Below are 24,427 nucleotides of genomic sequence, written 5' to 3'. Positions count from 1 at the left end.
TTCCTGTTCAGCCGCTGCAGCATCACATTCAACCTGTTTAATATCTGAGTTTAAAGCATTTGCAAAGGCTCTCGTCTCTTTATTGAACACCCCCCTCATGGTGGCTTTAAAAGCCTCCCATTGATTATGTATCGAGGTCTCAGCACCGTTCTCCCTCCAGTAATGATTAATAGCCGTCTTGCAGCCAAGTGTCACATATTCCTCCTGTAACCATTGTGTTTTTAGGCTCCATTGTCTTCCAATGGGCACATTCAAATTTAATGTGACTTCCATTGGAGAGTGATCCGACAGAGCTCTAGGAAGATACCTGACCCCGGATATAATTTGGAGACCATCCATGGAGGACAGGAGCATATCTATTCTAGTCAGTGTCTTATGAGTTTCCGAGTGGCATGAATACGTTCTGACTCCTGGGTTATTGCGACGCCATACATCAATAAGTGCATAACTATCGAGCCAGGATGAAAGGGTGTGGCGCACGCCAGAGGCACATCCATGCCTGTCAAGATCCCATCCGACACTACATTAAAATCGCCCATTAACAATAGCGGGCCCTGTGCTATCTTCACAGTTTCATTTAGAATGCTTTCTAGTACTTGGAAGGAGAACGGTGGTGGAACATACACACACACCAAAGTTAAACATATACCAAACATTTGACACACTAATATGGCATATCTACCATTAGGGTCTGATTTGACCTGTATAATTTGTGCCGCTGTTTTCTTAGTAACCAGGATGGCCACTCCCCGAGAATACGTTGAATATTCGGCATGTATGACCCTCATAATGTTAGCTTTCTTTAACGCCATGACTTTGGACCCCTGTAGGTGTGTCTCTTGTAACAGGACAATATGGGGTTTATATCTTCGGATAAAGTCAAAGACAAGAGACCTCTTTATCTTTGAGTTCATACCACGGACATTCCATGATAATATATTTATCTTACCCGCCATTGAAAGAGGAGTGATACCAGGACTCGCTTCCTAGGAGAGCATCGGCTAACCAGCTTTTGGCCAGCCACTTCGATCTGTGAGGACTAAAACAGAGAGAGACAACAGCACACAGCATGAACCAACAGAGCATAACTTCCCTTCCCTTCCCACCCTGCACACAGCCCCAACATGCCGTGCGCCCATATCCCATAACTATAACAATAATGGATGACCTCAGAGGGTCATAGGTCGTGGTCAACTTCTGAAGTTATAGTTCTTCAGCGGGGGGACCCACTGCTTACCAGTTTGTAGTGAATCTTGCGGTGGTAAGGGGAAAAACAAAAAGAGTGAACCACCGCCCCCTGCCCTCCCTGTATGTATTAGGGAAACAATTTCTGTAGCCAATACCGGCGACAAAAAAAACAGAAAAGAAGAAAAAGAGAAAACAAAAAAAAACACCTCCTCTTCTTCTGTATAAAAGGATCTTAAAAGTACAAGTTCCCGGCAATACACAGTTCAGTAATATACTCAGGGGAGTAGATAATAAAGTTCCCCCCCAAAAAAAAAAATAATAATAATAATAAAAATGTAAAATAATAAAAGGAAGGAGAAAAAAACCTCTTGTATCCAAGAGAAATTTAGTAGAATGAACTTTGAACTAACATGTAGAACCGAGCAGGACAAGCACGGTGTAGTTGAGGTGTCAGAGCTCAAGGACACTATTTTGAGTCTCATGACTGATAAGCAAAAGAAGATTGGAGAGGTATGCTGCAGTGGCATCCATCAAAAGGATGTGTGTCTTTCTTTCAGTGTCTATCTTCAGGGCTATTGCGCCCCCTAGTGTCCAGCCAGCGAGAGGCTTCAATGGGAGAGCTAAAGAAGGAAACTTTTCCCCTATCCACCACTCTCAGTTTTGCAGGATACAACATGCTATAGGCCAGCTGGAGATCTCTGAGTCTTTTCTTGACATGCACAAAACTGGCTCTCTGTTTCTGTGTAGCAGCAGAAAAGTCAGGGTAGATTGAAATTCGGTTACCATTAAATTGCAAGTCTCCTATAGTGCGGGCAGCGCAAAGGATATTTTCACGGTCTCTAAAATGTAGCTATCATTGGACGCGGGTGAGACCCAGGAGAGGGAGGTTTAGATGGCACCCTATGAGCCCTCTCTATGGCGAATAAGCGTGAAAAGGTATCGTTCGCCATATTTTCCTTAAGCCACATTTCAAGGAAGTCTTCAGCTTGTTTGCCCTCTGCCTTCTCAGGGAAACCAACCAGGCGAATATTGTTCCTCCTTTGGCGCTCTTCCATATCACTGAGCTTATCTGTGTGAGCATTCACTTCACAGTGGATGTGTTGAACTTTATTCTCCAAAGGGCGGACTACATCTTCCAGGTCACTAATTCTGTGTTCAGCTTCAGTGGCCCTTTCTCTAATATTCTGTACATCATTCTTTAAAAACGACATCTCAGCCCTTATGCCATCAATGTGTTCAGTCAGTGTGGCCTGGCAGGTACATATAGCTTCCATAATCTGTTTCAGAGATGGCTCCCCCTCCTCTGGCATTATATCTCCCATTTCTTCCTGTGGTAACCCATCCAGGGAGAGTCCTTTCCTCATTCCCTTAGTTCTAGGAGGCAGTGGGCTTACCTTGCCAGAGTGAGAAGGGGATTTATCTGGTCCGCTCTGCTGTGTATTGCTGTGGTGTCTTTCCTCTGCCTCATGGCCACGGCCATCTTGAGATCCCCAGGCATACTGAGAGAGACGGTCTGCTGAGGATTCCATGGGTGCTCGCCCATATTTAACCATACTGCCGTGTTCAGCCAGGTCCAGAGAGGGTATTGAAGGCTTTGGTGTGGAGAATCTGTGTCTCTGACACCCAGGATGTCTGAAGGATTAGTTGTCCTGCAGGGAGCTCTGTCTCAGTGCTGCTCACATATCAGCTGCTGGCTCCGCCCCCCGATATTGTTCCTTCGGGCCCTATATTCCATATCTGCCATTTTGAGACGCATGGTTCTGATTTCTTCTTCTACCTCAAAGTGAGCATCTACCAGCTCATTGTGTGCTAGAGTAAACTCCTCCATTTTATTCGCTACATATTAGACATGTGCACACTGAAATATTTTGTTTCGGAATTTCGTTTTCGTCTGAAAAATAAATGTATTTAGTTACTCCCGAAATTCGTTTTTATTTATATCGTTTTTTGTTAAAAATTGCATTCGTCCAAAAATCTAAATTAAGGTCGAATCTGTCATTGAAGGCTTATGGTGTCTGTCGAATGTTCAAAGAAGATTCGACGGAGCAGCTAAACTGTACGATGCCATATAGTTTACCTGCTCCATCAAATCTTCTCAGAACTTTCAACAGACACCATAAGCCAAAGTACGTGTGTACTTAGTTCTAGCTATTTTACTGCTCCTCCTCTTTGGTTACAATCAGCCAATAACATTCATCATCATCATTATTTTTATTTATCTTTTTTCCCCTACGTCGAATCTTTTCTCCCCTACGTCGAATCTTTTCTCTCTATGTCGAATCTTTTCTCTCTATGTAGAATAATCTTGGACTAATAGAGTTAAGGTTAGCCACATTCGACCACAGGTTTGATGGACACAGATTGTTATTGTCATCATCATGTCGAATCTCCTATCTATATCGAACTGTTGTAGCAACGAAAACGAAAATAAAGCATTTGTTTATGTCGGATCTTTCGTTTTTCAGATTCTGCACTTTCATTATCGTTTGTTAAAACGATAATGAAAATACCTGAAATTCGGACGAAAATGCATTTGGACGAAAATGAATGCACATGTCTACTACATATTACACTCTGTTGCTGACAGCTGATTTTTTCTTTTTTGTGTTCCTCATAAAAGCTGCCATATCAGATTGAAGGGCTCCCCTCAGGGTTTGCAGCATCTCCTTCATTGTAGTATCAATAATAGGCTGCCCTGAGGTAGGGAATGCATCTAGCTGCTCTGCATGTGTGGAGGATTCTTCGATTTCTTCTCCTGCTGCTCCTGCCTCATCTCCAGTCTCCCCTCCTTCCCCAAGCCTCCTCTTTTGTTTTACAGGGCTACAGAATGGGGAGGATGGCAAGGGATTGTCATTGTTATGCGACTCACCCGAGGATGGCAATGGATTGCTGGGTGCCTGTGTTGTGGAGCCTGACGAACGGCTTCCGGCGCCGGTGCCATCTTGGAAATCTCGGCCTCCTGCAGAACGGAAGAAATCCGTTAGTTTTCAGGGTCCCTCTCTCTCCTTCCTCTTGTACATCATGCCCGCTGTGTGCCCCTTGCTATCCTCTTTCAGATGATGTGATTTTTGGCTAGGTTAGGTGCGCTGCGAGCCGCTAAAATCACCCGGTGTGACAGAGCTCTCCTCTCACACGTCCATGAGCTCTGGCTGCTGGCTCCGCCCCCTCTGCTAAATAATATTAAATAGGACTGTCTTAAACATTAGAGATTTGAAATCTCATGGTCTGGGCATGTAGCGGTATTTAAAATGCCGTCTTTACCTAAAATATTGTACCATTTTTGCACTCTCCCTTTCCCTCTTCCCCAAACATTCTTCTGTGAGCTATATAAAACCTTAAACCAATTCATCTGGCAGGGTAGGAAACCTAGGATTTCACAAACCATACATAATAAACATAAGACACAAGGTGGGGTGGGGTTTCCAGACATTAAATTATACCACAAAGTGGTCCTACTGGATTAACTTGCCACATGGTTTCATGCCACTCCTAACAAAAGATGGGTGTCCCTAGAAAAAAATCCTCCTTAACAACAGAGACCTTCTCTTCAGTGACTAACCAAAGAATCGTGCTTCCAGAGGCATTGACAATAAGGGCTACAGTGGAGGCTTGGTCCTCAACTTTTCAAGTTGTCCCTCCAGAGGGATGCTTACAATCACTTGATATTATATTATTGTATGAAAACTTAATCCAAGCATTCTCACCTGACAAATGGGTAAACAAGGCTGTACCACATTCCCAGATATTCCTCACATGCTAGGCGTGGCCTTTACTTACCAAGTACTCCAGATTAAGAGCTTCCATTGCAGATCACCGGCAACTAAAGTGGAGGTCAGCTCAGATATATGGGCATATTACTCTAATACATCTGGTGTTAGAAAAGGTATCACATGGTTCTACAAGTATTTGACCTGTAGTAAGCCCTTACTGAAACCTTCACAAATTCAAAACTGGGAAAAAGATCTGCAAGAGGAGTTCTCAATCCGCACATGGCAAAGAGCACTAAAAATGGTTATGCAAACTTCCCACTGTGTTTCACACTGGGAAAACACAATAAAGATTATGTATAGGTAGTACTACATCCCAGGTAAACTCCACCAACTGTTTCCGGATGCTTCCATAAAGTGCTGGAGAATGTGTGGTGAAAAAGGGAATTATACCACTTACTTTGGGTCTGTAAGAGCCTAAAAGGTTTTTGGAAACATTGATTTCACAGGTGACAGGAATCTTGACAGACCGATCCCTATCTTTAGCTCTTTTGGGGCTGAATGTGGATAGATTCCCTATACAATACTCTACTATTCTACTAATTGCCACACAACTAAACATAACTAGCAAGTGGGAACAGAGAATGGCTTCAAACTTGTCGAAAGTAATTCAGAGAGTCCATGTACAATGCACTTATGAGAAATATCTAGCGGGGCTTAACCACTCCTTAACAGCGTTCTTTCTAAAGTAGCCTGGCTACTCATATACAAACTAGATTCCATATGGTTAAGAATTAAAGGATACGTCATCTAGCGTCATCTAGCCTAACTAATGAAAAAAAAAGTAAGACCTCTAAAGAAGGTTTCATAAAAAGCAGGTATGTTATCAATGATAAACACAATGGGGGTTATTTACTAAAGGAAAATCCACTTTGCACTGCAAGTGCACTTGAAAGTGCACTGAAAGTGCAATTGGAAGTAAAGTCGCTGTAGATCCGAGGGGGACATGCAAGGAGAATAAAAGACAGCATTTTAGCTTGCACATGATTGGATGAAAAAATAATCATAGCTTCCACTCATTTCAGATTTACTCCTTAGATTTAGAGCGACTGCACTTCCAAGTGCACTTTCAGTGCACTTTCAAGTGCACTTGCAGTGCAAAGTGGATTTGCCTTTTGTAAATAACCCCCAATGGGTAAACCGCACACATTAGTGGGAACTGCTTTCCCTGGGGTAAAAGGTTATTAAGGCTATTTCATTAGCTTATGTATTTAACAGGAAGACTAACATAACAGAGGCTGAATGTTATGTTATTTTTTCTTTTTTTTCTGTTGATTTTGATCATTTCCATTACTTCTGTTTCATTTACTGTACCTCTAAGTAATGTACTATGTATAACGGTAATCGAAACAAATGATTGCTAGTTTCTCTGTACTATTAAATCTTTCAATAAAAATTATTTAACTTGAAAAGTCCCCCCATATATGATATGTCTTTTAATGGATGTATAAAGCTGCTATAAAAAACAAAATCCTATAAAATCCTAACATAAAAATATATATAGAAATAAACAATAAATATCAGTGGATGACATCACAAAAATACCCCCACCCACTTGGCTGCTGCTAACACAGATACCGTGTTCACTTCACATAAATGATATAACTAACAAAACAGTGCTGCGCTGCCTAAATAACAAACTAAAATTGCTGAATGTTAATGCTCACAAGAATAAGTGATCAACTTGCAAAAAATAGCAAGATACAAAAGGTGCACAATCAATTATTCAGATAAAGGGGATTATAAACCCCCCCTAAAAGTGTTCCCTATGTTGGAAAAATACACAATAGAAAACATTCAAATAATAACACAAATAAAGTAACATGGGGGGGCGTGGCCTGCAACGGAGCTGAATAGTAGCTTGAATACAGAGCTCCGGTATCCTTGAGGACTCAGCGGCTAGAAACGGCACAAAACATTCCTGATTTATCTTCCCCTAGCTGGCAATCTGGTCCGGGCATCCCGGGAGAGCAGGATGGGCAAAAGAAAAGGCATAACTAGGCCACAATGGCTGATGGACTACTTCACACAGCCGCAGCATGGAGGTAGGCAAAATGGCACCGACAACACACCTAATGTGACTCACAAGCACAAGCCTGCTACACATACAGTAGCGTCATCCCCTAAAAATAATGAGCCTTATGGCAGCCAGCAATCCCTCTCCATCCTCCTCACCCTCAGGGAGCCCTGCTAAAGCTAAACTTAGTCTGGATGGCGCTGGATGCAGCCCCACAATGAGCCCTGTCACAGATTCAGGAGATGATACCAGAGAACTCCCTGATTCTATTACCACCTTTCCCACTATACAGAGGCGGCTCTAGGCTTTGTGAGGCCTTAGGCAAAACCTAGACATGAGGCCCCACTCACGCCCATAATGGGACTGCAGAAATTATACAATAGATGGTCAAACTGCGGACATGATACAAGAGATGGTCAGAGACTGTAGAAAGGATACAATAGATGGTCAGAGACTGTGGACATGATACAAGAGATGGTCAGAGACTGAAGACATGATACAAGAGATGGTCAGAGACTGTAGAAAGGATACAATAGATGGTCAGAGACTGTGGACATGATACAAGAGATGGTCAGAGACTGAAGACATGATACAAGAGATGGTCAGAGACTGAAGACATGATACAAGAGATAGTCAGAGACTGCAGAAAGGATACAATAGATGGTCAAGGACTGCGGACATGATACAAGAGATGGTCAGAGACTGAAGACATGATACAAGAGATGATCAGAGACTGCAGAAAGGATACAATAGATGGTCAGTGACTGCGGACATGATACAAGAGATGGTCAGAGACTGCGGACATGATACAAGAGATGGTCAGAGACTGAAAACATGATATAATAGATGGTCAGAGACTGCAGACATGATACAAGAGATGGTCAGAGACTGCGGACATAATACAAGAGATGGTCAAACTGGGGACATTATACAAGAGATGGTCAGAGACTGAAGACATGATACAAGAGATGGTCAGAGACTGCAGAAATGATACAATAGATGGTCAGAGACTGCAGGCATGATACAAGAGATGGTCAGAGACTGCAGAAATGATACAAGAGATGGTCAAACTGCGGACATGATACAAGAGATGGTCAGAGACTGCAGAAATGATACAAGAGATGGTCAAACTGCGGACATGATACAAGAGATGGTCAGAGACTGAAGACATGATACAAGAGATGGTCAGAGACTGCAGAAATGATACAATAGATGGTCAGAGACTGCGGACATGATACAAGAGATGGTCAGAGACTGAAGACATGATACAATAGATGGTCAGAGACTGCGGACATGATACAAGAGATGGTCAGAGACTGCAGGCATGATACAAGAGATGGTCAGAGACTGCAGAAATTATACAATAGATGCTCACCCTCGACACCCTCAAGAAAGGACTTTTAGTGATCTGTGGAGACTTTAACGTAATTCCTGATCCATCCATAGATACCACAACGAAGGAGAAACACCCAACTACATCTCTTCAGGAATCTCTACATAAAGAAGGCCTATACGATGTGTGGCGGTGCTTACACGCGGGAGAAAGGGACTTTACGTTCTTCTCCACCCCACATCGTATATACACAAGAATAGACCTTTTTTTGGTGGACCAACATACCCTACTTAAACCGATCTCTACGACCATTAACAATATTACATGGTTGGACCACACTTCTATTACGTTATCCATAGCAGACGCATCCACAGTCAATGCAATTCCTCTATGGAGGGCTAACTCCTTTATTTTACAGCAACCAGAAACCAAGCAAATTATTGAGGAACATTTGTTGGAGTTTTTTACCATAAATGAACCCTCTGTGCAAAACCATTTTACTCTGTGGAATGCCCACAAGGCATACATCAGGGGGATATTTATAAAATTGGGGGCCAGGGCAAAGAGGCAGCGGCAAAAGAAACTTCGGCATATCACAGATGAAATTTTCAGTTTAGAGAATCCAAAAGATCCAGAATCCAAAAGATTAAACCTTCTGAGGTATGATCTCAGACTCCTCTTACTAGAAGATTTTGAAAAAAATACTAAACGACTTAAAATGACCCATTATGTACATGGAAATAGGGCTGGGAAGATACTAGCACAGCAACTTAAGGGAGATAGACGTAAAACCAAAATCCCCTATATCTTACACCCCACAAGCAAAACCAAAATGCAACACCCACAAAATATAGCGGACGCTTTCAGCAATTACTATGGCACCCTCTATAATATTAAAGATGATGCAGACACAATCCAACCCACTACAGCAATGATAACCGATTTTTTAAAACAGATATCACTACCAAAATTGTCCCAACAACAAAAAGAGTATTTAAACGCATCATTTACTATAGACAAAATCCACAAAACTATTGAATCACTCCCTACTAACAAATCCCCAGGCCCAGATGGCTTTATAGGGGAATATTATCAAACATATAAACTTCTTTTATCGCCTCATTTGGGCAAAATTTTCAATGTCGCCGCGGCCTCTTCCTCCTTTCCTCCAGAAATGCTGAATGCTCTAATAGTGACTTTACCCAAGCCAGGGAAAGAACCAGATACCCCAGCAAATTTTCGACCCATATCACTATTAAATACCGATTTAAAGATATATGCTAAAATCATAGCTAACCACTTAATAGATATTTTGCCCCATCTAATTCACTCGGACCAGACAGGGTTTACTAGGGGGCGTCAGACCTCTGATGCTACTAGGAGGTTGACAAACATAATTCACATTGCTACAACCCAGCGAAGGCCTTCTCTGCTTCTGGCGTTGGATGCGGAGAAGACCTTTGATAGAGTTCATTGGGGATACTTAAACATGGTCCTGATGAAGTTTGGATTCTCTGGATCCATTTTATCGGCAATAATGGCCCTATACTCGGAACCTTCAGCCCGTGTGTACACCTCGGGGGTACTCTCCAAACCATTCAATATAACCAACGGTACCCGTCAAGGTTGCCCTCTCTCCCCCTTAATTTTTAACTTAATTCTAGAACCTTTGGCAACGTATATCAGATCACACCAATGCATCAAAGATTTCCCAACCCATAAATCCGAGCATGCCATTAGCCTATTTGCAGATGACATCATTTTGATGCTCACAGACCCGGAAATTTCCCTGGCTTCGGTTCATGATGCCCTACAAATGTTCCCTAAAATTTCCTACTACAAGGTAAACGAAAGCAAATCCTACATATTAAGTATGGGTATAGGTACACAACTCAAAAACAAACTCAGTTCACAGTTTCCATATACATGGAGCAGAGATGGGGTAAATTATTTAGGAATCACATTAACCGCATCCTCAGAAAACCTTTTTAAAATGTTCCCTTTCCCAGCTCCTTGCCGTCGAAACTTCAAAATCTAGCCAAATCAGGACTTCTGTGGTCAGGATGTCTAGCTGCTTTTAAGATGATGATACTACCTCAATTAATATATTTGTTCAGATCACTTCCCATCCCAGTTCCCAACTCATATTTTTCCACAATTCAATCTTTACTTAATGGGTTTTTATGGAAAGGGGAAAAAGCGAGATGGGCCTTTAAAAAGTCAGTGACATCCAGGAAAGTGAGAGGAATAGGAAACATTCTGATTAAAGATTACTTTCTTGCCTCAATTCTGGCGCAATTAAGAACATGGTTCTCCAAAACACTTAATCCTAGATGGCAGGAATTGGAGGAGAGTCAAATTCCTAACAAAAATCTTTATGAATTTTTAATGGTAAGTTCATTTAATCCCACATGCTTCAATTTTCTAGCTCCTCCGATGAAAGCATCATTACAAGCATGGAAAACGTTGGTAGAAAAACAAAAATTTAACCTCCACACCTCTTCACTACAGATTCCTATCACTAGCTTACCTGGAATCATACCGGACCTTCACATAAATCATTGGGTAGAAAAAGTCATCATGAATTTGGAGGCTCTTATGATAGGTCCCACAATAAAAACGTTTAGAGCACTACAAATTGAATTTGATTTGGAGTAGATTGAACACTATAGATACCTCCAGATTCGTCATTTTCTCAGAACTAACCCTCCTCTATCCATACAACTTCCCTGGAGAATAATATTATATCTTACCAAACAATCCACTAATATTAAAGGCATTTCTCTATTTTATAATACCTTAAACGCTAAACTGACATTTACTAAACATTCCCATATTGAGGCTTGGGAGAGGGAACTAAAAGAATACCACAATCTAGAGCAATGGCAACGCGCACTTCACACATCATATGCCTCTACTAAATGCATTAATTTATGGGAATTAACACAAACAATTCTAATGTGATGGTATCTAACACCTTATAGGATCTATAAATTTGACCCTAACGCCTCCCCAATGTGTTGGAGGAATTGTAGTAATATAGGTACCCTGTATCATATGTTATGGGAATGTCCAAAAATACGTACAATTTGGGATAAGGTATTCGACATGCTTGCACAAATAATAAAACAACCACTCTGCGCAACTCTGGGATTAGCTATTCTCTCTAGATATAGATTCACTTCCTGAAGAAACCAGGATGATAGTGTCCCACGCTTTACTGAGCACCAGACTAGTAATTACAAGACATTGGAAAGATCGGGAACCCCCCACAATGACAGAAATAATTCTAATAACTAACACCCACATCACATATGAAATAATGTTCGCCGCCTCCCAGGGTAAACTACACGTATCACAAACCCAATGGAAACCGAGGACTGACTGGTATAACTTAAGAAAATTCTGAGTACTATTAGTGATTTATGAAAAATCAAATTTGATGAGCTAAGTCTATATATACGCTGCTTGACTCCAATTGTTATTTAGTTTTATTTAACTTTATTTAATTCTCTTTTCTTTTTTCATTATTGTTCAATATACAGTATAACTCGTTTTAAAAGCAGAATTTCTTGCTCGCAGCTATAATTACAACCTAAACGTGATGGTTAAGTTTATAAGCATAATAAAACCAGTACTGAATGATATTCTTTACTCGGGATTGGTGAGTCTCCCCCTTCCAGGGCACAGCGTGATCCCAGAAGGGGTGTCGAGGGGCTGGAACTCACCATATCTTAATATCATAATATTATATAAGGACTTGGTGACAACACTTAATATGCAATCACACCTTCAAGCACAAAAACTCAAATGCTGCTAGGCATTAGAAGTATATGGAAGTTACTTTTGTAATGTTTGTATTATTATCTCTGTATAATGCTGTATTCTCTGTATATTTTTTGAACTTTATCTGTTAAAATTAATAAAAATCTACTGAAATTAAAGTAACATGAAAATTCAATGTGATATAAAGTCCATAGCAGTCCTCAATATCTTGCAAATGAAAATACACCAATCAGTGCAAATAATTCTAAAGTGCTGGTGCTCTCCTCCACCTCAGTGTCCTTGCGGCTCACTTCTAATTCTGACCCCTGTTTCACCAGTAGGTCAGAAAAAGCAGATTCCCTCTCAGGGATACAAAAGGATCAGCCGGGCGTGAAGCTCCTATTTTATCCATGCAGCCAAAAGCTGATTGCCTGACTACCAACCAGTGGGATAATCTCTCAAATGAATCCGATGAACATAGGAGTAAAAAAAACAAATATAGTGCTCTCTGTATACTAAAGGTTTTTTTCCATCAATAAAACATTAAAACATTACTCACAAAAAAGCACATAAGCAGTGTGGGCTCAGGATGCATAAAACAGCAAGATGCTTGTGCGATGACGTCACCACTGTGACTCCTCCCCCTATACGCGTTACGTCAAATGGGCGTGACTTCTTCAGTAAGGGAAGGAGACTAGATATCTCACCACTGTTTAAACATACTAGTATTCCCAGGTCAGGTGCATTGTCTCCTCCCTCTCCACTCCGTCTCATTAGGCATTGCTAGATTGCATGATATGCCCTACTTAACTGACACCAGATGTGGGAAGTAACTTTTCGGCACCAACACACACGGGGACACCCAACAAGGGAAGATCTATTCCTCCCCAATTGGGCTAAAAAATGTTTAAATAAAAATACACTGATAAAAATAATGCTGGTGACTCCATCGTACAAGCATCTTGAATACAATAAAAGTGACACTAATTAATTGTCCACGGATATAGATGAATAAAATAAAATAAATTCATATTTATAATATAAAATTCATATTAATTAATCCCTCAACTCATAAATTACTAATAAAATGGTTTAAATCAAAGTCCACATTCAAATCCCTCGGCCAAAGTACCTTACTCTCATAAATTCAGAAGGATTCCCTTTTGCTGAGTTGTCTGATGTAATGACCCCCCCTCCAGTGTTTGTGTCTACCTTTTGCCTGTGCTAGTAGAGCAAAATTCTTTCCTCTTTTTAATATTATTCTTTGCATGGCAGCAAGCCTTACATCTGCCACATGCAAAAAAACCTGTAAAAATCCCCAAAAATGTACCCTTCTGCTTTTTGGGGGAATCAATAACTCCTGGCGCTATTAAATATTTCAGGGTAGGTGCCTTTCTGTAAACAAACCCAGGAAGAGCCAGTAGCTTAGGTCCCAACAACCTATCTCTCCTTAAGATGCCCCAATGTTTTTTGACTATTTTTTCCACCTGTCTAAATTGTACATTATAATCCAGAATGAAATTAAATTAATGACTAAAAGACTCATGCTGTTTATTCTCTGATAGTAGTGTATCCCTATCCATGTTTAATACCTTAATTTTATCTTCCTCGACTCTGTTCATATCATACACTTTCTCTTTAAATCTACTGGTCAGTACTTCAGATTGACTCAAATAATCTTCCTCTTTAGTACAGTTCCTCCATAACCTCATATACTGGCCTTTCGGTATATTCACTAGCCAAGGCTTATGACGACAACTATCTACTGATAGATACGAGTTTCTGTCTGTGGGCTTAAAATGATTTCTTGTCAGCAGTCTACCACCCTCCTTGAAGATCTCCAAGTCAAGGAGGGTGATACACTCATTGCTGACAGTCCAAGTCAATTTAATATTTTTGTCATTCCCATCCATTAATTCTTTAAATGTGTTGAACTATGCTACATCCCCCTTCTAGATAATAATAAGATCATCTATGAATCTTTTATACATAATGAGTTCTTTCGGCCTGGGGTTGAGTATGTCTACATCCTCCCAATGGGCCATAAAGAGGTTTGCAAAACTCTGTGAAAGAGAAAGGGTATGATATGAACAGAGTCAAGGAAGATAAAATATGAGTCTTTTAGTCCTGAATTGAATTTAATTCTGGATTATAATGTACAATTTAGACAGGTGGAAAGATCGGGAACCCCCCACAATGACAGAAATAATTCTAACAACTAACACCCACATCACATATGAAATAATGTTCGCCTCCTCCCAGGGTAAACTACACGTATCACAAACCCAATGGAAACCGTGGACTGACTGGTATAACTTAAGAAAATTCTGAGTACTATTAATGATTTATGAAAAATCACATTTGATGAGCTAAGTCTATATATACGCTGCTTGACTCCAATTATTATTTAGTTTTATTTAACTTTATTTAATTCTCTTTTATTTTTTCATTATTGTTCAATATACAGTATAACTCGTTTTAAATGCAGAATTTCTTGCTCGCAGCCATAATTACAACCTAACCGTGATGGTTAAGTTTATAAGCATAATAAAACCAGTACTGAATGATATTCTTTACTCAGGATTGGTGAGTCTCCCCCTTGCAGGGCACAGCGTGATCCCAGAAGGGGTGTCGGGGGGCAGGAACTCACCATATCTTAATATCATAATATTATATAAGGACTTGGTGACAACACTTAATATGCAATCACACCTTCAAGCACAAAAACTCAAATGCTGCTAGGCATTAGAAGTATATGGAAGTTACTTTTGTAATGTTTGTATTATTATCTCTGTATAATGCTGTATTCTCTGTATATTTTTTGAACTTTATCTGTTAAAATTAATAAAAATCTACTGAAATTAAAGTAACATGAAAATTCAATGTGATATAAAGTCCATAGCAGTCCTCAATATCTTGCAAATGAAAATACACCAATCAGTGCAAATAATTCTAAAGTGCTGGTGCTCTCCTCCACCTCAGTGTCCTTGCGGCTCACCTCTAATTCTGACCCCTGTTTCACCAGTAAGTCAGAAAAAGCAGATTTCCTCTCAGGGATACAAAAGGATCAGCCGGGCATAAAGCTCCTATTTTATCCGTGCAGCCAAAAGCTGATTGCCTTGCTACCAACCAGTGGGATAATCCCTCAAATGAATCCGATGAACATAGGAGTTAAAAAACCAAATATAGTGCTCTCTGTATACCAAAGGTTTTATTCCATCAATAAAACATTAAAACGTTACTCACAAAAAAGCACTTAAGCAGTGCGGGCTCAGGATGCATAGAACAGCAAGATGCTCGTGCGATGACGTCACCACTGTGACTCCTCCCCCTATACGCATTACGTCAAATGGGCGTGACTTCTTCAGTAAGGGAAGGAGACTAGACATCTCACCACTGTTTAAACATACTAGTATTCCCAGGTCAGGTGCACTTTTGGGGGGTTATAATCCCCTTTATCTGAATAATTGATTGTACACCTTGTATCTTGCTATTTTTTGCAAGTTGATCACTTCTTCTTGTGAGCATTAACATTCAGCAATTTCAGTTTGTTATTTAGGCAGCGCAGCACTGTTTTGTTATTTAAAGCTGCTATAATATAGAGAAATACAGGACATGTCCTGTCGGCCGGGCAGCATGGCTGCTTGATCCCTAGTTGCTCGGCTTCTTCGGTTGAGCAGGATGCTACTTCCAACATGACCACAGACAGGGGTAAGAGAACTGCAATATCCCCAGTCTCCTCTCCTTCTAAGCTCACATCAGCTAAAAAACAGCATGGGGCCTCCCTAGCTGCACAAGACCCTGATCCAGATGATAATTACACAGATTCACTGGCTGCTTTTCCTGCAGCAGAGGTCCCTGCCTCTGAAGCTACAATCAAAGCCATGCTTCTCTCATTACAAGCAGGGCTATACAGGGAACACCACTAATCTATTAACCACTTATCCACTAGAATGGATTCATTAGAGGAAAGGTCAGAATATTGTCATGGCCGGGATATATAACAATCTTCATAATTCATGAAACACTCAGACAAGGAGTTGTCATTCCAGTAGAGCGTTCCCCCCCAACAGAAAAAGTTGATTAAATTATCCTCTCCATTGGAGGGTTGAGGTCGATATACAAACATTATGTTGAAGCAGAGTAACCTGAACAATGGTGTCACTTAACACGAAACCAACTGACAATGGTCAAACTAGTGTTTTGAGATCCAGATAGAAGAGACTTTTATTAAAGGAAAGCCAGGGTAAATAATCCCATTGTTTCAAAGGGTGAGATCATCTCCTAAGAAAGAACCCAGTGTTGACTCAGCTTTTCCCCAGACAATGGAAGAAGATGCCCAGTTAATTATACATCAGAAGGACACCAGTCACAAGTTGAAACAGAACTAAGAGTATATGTATCTATATAGATATATGATATGTTAAATTACAATGTTGCAACACATTTTGTAAAAATCAATGTGTACTGTAGTCATCCAAGTATTTGACAAGGATTTAGCACCAGTCTGTTATGGTTAAAAGGTGATGTTTGATTCCATAAATCTCTTCCAATCTCAATATTTTTGGTTAGGTAGAGATTTCTTATAGCCAGAAAAGTACATGAGATGGGGAGAGCAAATGACAGGGCAAAAGGCCAGCAATCGCCACATTATATTAATATGAAATATGTTAAAACACATTTCATAATAGCACTAGACATCATATTCTGATTACACCTTTACCATGATCACAGATGGGTGGGTGAGAATAAGGGCAGTTACCTCCCATGTTTGGAACCAACCAATCACTAGATGGTAAACATGAAGTGAGGGAGGTAATCATCAAAGAATTTGCACCATTCAAAAGAAGACACACACATGATTCAGGGAGGAGAGGAGAGGACCACAGACCCACCTGTCAACATACAGCCTCTGGATGAACACAAATTTGGTGATAAGCGACCACTCCCCATTTTGCTGGACATTACTGCTAGGACAGATCAAATATACATCCTTTCCTTTAAACAGTGGTGAGATACTGACCGTTTGTGGGTGAAATCAAAATCAATCTGTATTAGAATAAATTTGGCTACTGTGGTCCCAGGGAAATTAATTATCACCCCATTCAATGTGGTAGCTCTGTTAAATTAATCTTTCCTTCAAATTGATAATATCTGTTGACTCCCCTAGACATACTTTGTATTTCTTCCGGCTGGAGAAATTCAGAGGATTGTCTTCCCGAGTGACAAGAGATATTGGGGTTGACTTACTAAAGGCAAAGCCATTTTGCATTGCAAGTGCACTTGGAAGTGCAATCACTTTAGATCTGAGGGGAAGATCTGAAATCAGGGGAAGCTCTGCTGATTTTATCAGACAATCATGTACAAGCAAAAATTCAATTTTTTATTTTACTTGCATGTCTCCCTCAAATCTACAATGACTGCACTTCCAAGTGCACTTGCAGTGCACTTGTAGTGCAAAGTGGATTTGCCTTTCGTAAATAACCCCTATTGTGTTTTTGAACTTACCGCAATTACCGCAATTTGTATTTAACATAGTCACTTGGGCTACTCTGGGGTTAGTTGCCAAATATTAAGGAAAATTGTTTTACTGCCTCGTTAATGTCTTTAGTAGGGTGTATGAAATATTATTCACCAGAAATCCCAGTTCTGTATGAAATTGTATAATTATACTTGTGAATTAATAAAAATGATTTATTTGTTAATTTTATTGGGAGATATTTATACATTGGTAAGAATTCCCCATAGATTAACAAACTCAGGAAATTATTGTGGTATGTTACTGATTGTCTGAACAAAGTTCACATTTTTACCATAAGGTTGGAGGCACTGAGCAAAACACTAAGATCTTAATAATTCAAATTCCCCATATGCATTACTAAGATTCCATACCACACTCACAACAATATATAGAACACCAACTATCTGATATGGTCAAATCACATAATGAATTGGGTGATGTGCAAGAGGAGCAAGCAGAGATGATCCAAAAATCGCAATTAAATGTGACAGATCTTGAAGGTAGATCCTGCCACAGAAATATTAAATTAAGGGGGATCCCTGAGTCTGTCAAATCCCACGAGCTTGTCCCTTATTTGAGACAACTCTTTGTTAAATTACTGCCTGACCTCTCACAAAGAGATCTCCTTCTTGGTCATGCCCATAGAATCCCTAAGCCAGCGCACCTTCCGGACACTGTTCCTAGAGATGTGCTGGCTTGTGTCCACTTCTACCACATCAAATATCAACTCCTTAGGGCAGCTAGGAATGCCCGCATGCTCCCTCCTCCATACACAGGAGTTACCCTGTTTCAGGACATTTCAACCGCTACTGCTCAAGAAAAGAAGTTCTCCCAATCACTAAAGTTCTGCAGGGTAACAACCTAACATATAGATGGGGATTCCCGACCAAACTGTTGGTCACATATCAAGGTCAGCAAGTAGTCATCCCCTCACCAAAAGAAGGGTTCAAACAACTACACAACTGGGGTCTCGTGCCCACACCCTCATTGAATACCTTGCGACAGAACCCGGGTCATAGATCCCATGCACTAAGATAGGATCCTGAATGTAGCAACCAGAGGTCTTCTCCTCCATAGCTCTACATTTCTATTATCACCCTGAAGGCCTTTTCACTATGACTTGCTCAACCTCTACAATGTCACCCTGGAAGCCTGGCCAACTCTCATACTCAGTTTTCACCCCCCAAATACAGAGTGTGCTGCGCACACATATCTTTGTAACATTTTAGTGTTAAGGTCTTGTGTTAGCTCCATTGTTTATGATTGTATTTTGCCTATACTTTAGGTGTCTTTTTGTTTATCTTATTGAAATAATTTAAGTGTTTCTGTGACTGTACTCAATAGCACATTTATATAATCTTCTCAGTGTTCTCCCTCTGGGCTTAGTTGGCACCGTCACTGCCTCACCATAATGCATCTCCACATTACCACCATTAATGCCAAAGGGATAAATAGCCCCTTTAAGCAATCTAGACTTTGGAAAGAGGCAATCTCCCAAATGGCAGATATTTTTTGCATCCAAGAGACACACTTTGCTTATAATAAAGCCCCTTCCTGTCAACACAAGTTATTCCTGCATCAATTTTTAGCCAATGCATCCAAGAAAGCCAGCAGCTGTTCGTAACTCTGTGGCCTTTCACCTAGATCATCTAGATTCTGACCCTCTTGGCAGATACTTGATTTTGTCTGCCTCTTTCAATTAGCAGCCCTTGGAAATTGCAAATATTTACACCCCTAATTCAGGTCACAAAAATTTCTTCAGGTCTTTGTTAACCAAACTGCAAACATTCCCCAAAGAACAAATGGTTCTCTGCATGGACTTTAATGACATTGCAGATTTGTCCCTGGACACCTCCAGCACCCACAGAAATGGGTCTACCGCTCTGTCCTCTCTTATGCAGTCAGAAGATCTTTCTGCCCCTGGCGGTGCCTGCATGGCTCAGAGAGGGACTTCATCTTTTACTCAACTGCTCAAAAATCTTATTCCAGGATTGACCTCTTCCTGGTACATAAGTCTCTCTTTCAAATTATTTCACAAGCGACAACATAGCTCATTACCTGGTTGGACCATGCGTCTGTCCCTATTACATTAATTCATGGTCCCAGGTCCACTCAAAATTCATTATGGCATTTGAATGCTGCCATACTAACGCACTCCAAGTACCAGTAAGATGTTAGGGGAGAAATAGAATCTTACTTTGCTTAAAATGTGGGGTAAACCTCTGACACCTCTATTATATAGAATGCACACAAGGCCTATCTCAGAGGCCTCTTTATCAAGCTGAGTGCTCGGGAGAAGAGGAAAAGGGCTGAACGTATCAATACCTTTCTAGACCAAATATGACAATTAGAAAAATCTAATAAGCAAAACTCTAATGCAGCAGATACAGCCTCATTACGTAAGGAAAGAGAACTGCGTGCCTTTCTATTCTCTTGATCACCACATTAAGAAGCTCCGCCTTACATGGTACACACAAAACAACAAAGCTGGAGCGTTATTAGCGCAACAGGTTAAACATAAATTTGCGCTTTCTAGGATCCCCGTTATGCACACAGCACAATGACAAAGGGTGAGTAATCCTAAAGATATAGCTAACTATTTTAGTGAGTTTTACTCAAAATTATATAATCTTAACAAACTGGATAATGAACCCTCGCCCGACTTGACCCAAATACAACAATTTTTAAAGCTCTTTTCGGCTCCCTACCCTCACTCCATTCCAACTTTCAGACTGAAAAAAACCTTTCTTGGAACAAGAATTCCTAGATGTGATCAATGCACTCCCACTCTACAATGCTCTAGCGCCCAACTGCTTTTGTAACCAGTACTACAAAACCTTTTCCCCACTCCTTGGTCCCCACCTCTGCAAAGCATTTACCCACTTCACAGACATGAGGGTAATCCCCAAAGAATCTCTCAAAGTGGTGATTGTCACCATTCCCAAACTGGGCAAATCTCATGCAGATTCAGCCAACTGTAGACCAATTTCATTGCTTAACACTGATGTTAAGATCTATATAAAAATACTTGACATCCATCTTTCCCACTATATTTCACATCTGATTCACCCTGACCAAGTCAAATTTGTCCCACACCACCAAGCTCCAGAAGACATCAGGAGATTTATCAAACTTATTAAGTGGGCTTAGCATTGTCAAACGCCTTCTCTGCTCTTTTCTCTGGATGCAGAGAAGGCATTTGATAGAGTGCATTGGCTTTATCTTAAGGAAGTTTTTTGGAAATCTGGTTTGCAGGGAACCATTGTTAATTTCATTTTAGGGTTATATTCCTCTCCCTCAGCTAACTTCCTAACTTCCTCACCCTTCGATATCACCAATGGCACCAGACAAGGGTGCCTGCTCTCACCCCTATTCTTCACCCTAGTGACAGAGTCACTAACAGAAGCAATCAGGTCACATCCCCTTATAAATGTGAAGAATCGCTCATAAGATAGGACTCTATGCGGACGATGTGATTAACCTACTCAACCTGTTTGGCCAACTGTCTCTATTTAATGTCAACTTCTCAAAATCCTGCATGATAGGTATATGTTTAGACCTCTAATTGAGACAACATATATCAGGATTTTCTCCCTTCCCCTGGGCACCAGGATCATCGCTAACATATCTGGGCATTCAGCTAGTTGCCCTTTCAACAAGCATAGCAAAACTCAATTTCAAGAAAGCTAAAAGATATATGCCTACATCTATGTATGATACGTAGATATAGGCATCATGTTCCTGCTGAAAATGTTCCTTCTGTCCCATTTTCCATATTTATTTGCTGCCATCCTTATTATGTTCATGCAAGACCAACTTGTTACTGTTGAATGGATTCTCAACACAATTATATGGTCGGGCAGACTCCCCAGGGTGCCGAGCTCTATCCTATATGCTTCCATATCGACAGCTGGACTTGGTGTTCCAGAAGTTAAACAATACTACAGATCTATTCTCTTGTACCAAACCAGAAGATGGTGGTCTTCATCATCTCATCACCTCTGGTTGCAAATAGAAGAAGCCACAATTGGCTGCTCCACTACACAGCTTTTAGCAGCATTATGGCTTAAATTAACACCATCCCTGCAGAGGGAGGAGCCTGAAGATGGTGCCAGTGGAAAGCTGTTGCTGAGCTCGTGAAGCTCTCACCCACATGCAGCTGCTAAGCTAGCCCGTGCTCCTCTCGTCTCCCCCTCATCCCCCCTCTGAAGGATGTCCCACCCTACATCTGCCTTCTGTTCTCTGGACTGGTTGAAGTGACGCTAGCCATGGGTGGCTGCGTATGAAACAGTGTCAGGTACTCACCAAGGCCGAGTTGCTGAGAGAGGCTCCCCTTGCAGCTGGGCGCACGATACCCTCTGGGAGTGGCACAGCGGGTATTGGGCACAAAGAAGCACGGGTCGCCAGCAGGTAGTAGAGTAGCTGGGAGGTTCTTCGGGTAAAGAAGAGATCTGTGCAGGGTGGCTGACACCTCACTGGAGCCAACTGGGCAGGAATCTGGAGATGAAGGCTGAAGCCGGATGCAGAGGGTCAAACACAAGGCAGAAGTCAAGGAACAGGCCAGGGGTCAAACACGGGTAGTCAAGCAGGCAGATAATCCAACACTGCGGTAAAGCAGAGACAAAGTCCAAGAGCAGGCCGAGGGTCAAACACAGGTAGTCAAGCATTCAGATGATCCACACTAGGGTGAGGCAGAGGCAAGTCCAGGAGCAGGCCAAGGGTCAAACATGGGTAGATCAGGCAGGCAGATGATCCACACAAGGATGAGGCAGAGGCAAGTCCAGGAGCAGGCCGAGGGTCAAACACGGGTAGATCAGGCAGGTAGAGAAGTCCAGAAGGTAGCCGAGGGTCAAGCACAAGAGAGGTTCAAGCAAGGTCAAGGTAGATCCAGGTCACAATGGGTAGGCACAGGTACACAGGTTCAGGAACAGATCCCAGGAGCTGAAAAGACAAACCAGCAACAAACACAGGACATAGCTGTCTTTATATAGGCCCGCCGGGGGAGCGTCCCATTGTGCGCGCATGTGTTCGTACTGATGTGCTGCGTCGTGCACCCACGTGAGCTGATCCGTTCGGGACACGTGCTCGTACCCGCTGATTGTGTAACGGTACGCGCTGATGTGCAATTCTACAACGCAGGCGCATAGGGAAATGCCTATACTGACAGGCTCTGATTCTGACATTCCCCTGACAGTGCCCCCCCAAGGGGCAACCTCTGGGTGCCCAACCTAGCCCGAATCCCAGGATGTCTTCTGTGAAACTCTCACACTAAATGAGGGGCATGGATATTGCTAGCAGGCTCCCAAGAATTGTCCTCCGGGGGATACCCTTTCCACTTAACTAAGTACTGTTCCCGTCCCCCCTCCATTTGTAATTTATTATTGCCTCCACTTCGAATTCTTCTTCTCCTTCTATCTGGATTGGTGGGGGAGGTAGTTCTTCTCTTCCTGGAAAAGAGTTGGGAGTGACCGGCTTTAGTAAAGAGGCATGGAATACCGGATGTATCCTATAAGAGTAAGGCAAGGTCAGTTCGAAGGCCACGGGGTTTACAACCCTCTTAATCTCAAAAGGACTAATTAATTTTGGGCCTAGTTTGCGTGATGGGCAAGGTAATTTGAGGTTGATGGCCGATAGCCATACTTTATCTCCAAACTTGAAACTTGGGTTACTTCTTCTTCCCCTGCTATAGTACTCTTCATAGCTCTCTTGGGCTTATTGTTTCCTGAATCTGCAAAAAGTTTGTTTGGATAAAATGTATACGGTCTTGTACTGCAGGAGTTGAGACTTCGGGAATGGAATCCGGGAGAAAGGAAGGGTGAAAACCATAGTTTGCCCAGAAAGGTGTTTGGTTGATGGCGGAATGTATAGAATTGTTGCAGGCGAACTCTGCGCACGGTAAGAGAGAAGACCAGTTGTCTTGGGAACAGGAGCAGAAACACCGAAGGTATTGCTCTATTACTTTGTGGATGATATGCGGAAGAGAGGGATGTCTTGATTTCTAAGGACTTACACATATCCTTCCAGAATCTTGACGTGAACTGAATCCCCCTATCAGATACACTGTTGTAGGGAACGCCATGGAGTCTTACTACTTCTTTTATAAAGACCTCTGCAGTTGTGGAAGCAGAAGGGGTGCCTACTAAGGGCAGGAAGTGGGCCATCTTCGAAAGGCGGTCGACAACCACTAAGATAGTAGTAAACTTCTCAGAAGGGGGCAGATCAACAATAAAGTCCATGGAGACCTCCATCCAGGGATGTTCAGGTACAGATAAAAATTTTAAAAGTCCCCACGACTTAGCATTGGATCCCTTATTACGTTGGCAAGTAATGCAAGATTGTATATATCTTTTGCAGTCTTGTCTCCAACCTGGCTACCAGAAAGAGCGATTAATTAGTTCGGAGGTCTTCTGTATACCAAAGTGTCCTGTCTATCATGGACTTGATGACTTCTCTTTGCTCACTGAACTCCCATCAAGTCAAATATCCAGAGTAAGCGGATATAATGAACCGGACCCAGGGGTCAGGCAGTATAAAGAGGACAGGTTTATGAGCAGGGAGTACAAGGAGCAAATATTACATCATTAAACTTTTTCATGTATAATATGTGAGGGCTAAATACACCTATAAAAGACATAACATATTAAGAGAAATTAATCGACTCACTGAAGAGGTAGTCTTCCTGCAGGAGACACATATCTCCCACAAAACAAACTTAAAATGAAACTCAAAAGAATTCCCACAATGGTTTTATGGAGACTCCACAACAAAAAGGGCAGAGGGAGTAGGCATTGGATTTCCCAGAGGAGTGAGGTTTACCCTGGAGGAAAGATTAGTGG

This window comes from Aquarana catesbeiana, linkage group LG05, assembly GCF_042186555.1.
Source record: "Aquarana catesbeiana isolate 2022-GZ linkage group LG05, ASM4218655v1, whole genome shotgun sequence".
Lineage (NCBI taxonomy): Eukaryota > Metazoa > Chordata > Amphibia > Anura > Ranidae > Aquarana > Aquarana catesbeiana.
The sequence above is the reverse complement of the archived record's forward strand: the minus strand, read 5'-3'. Positions refer to the sequence as shown.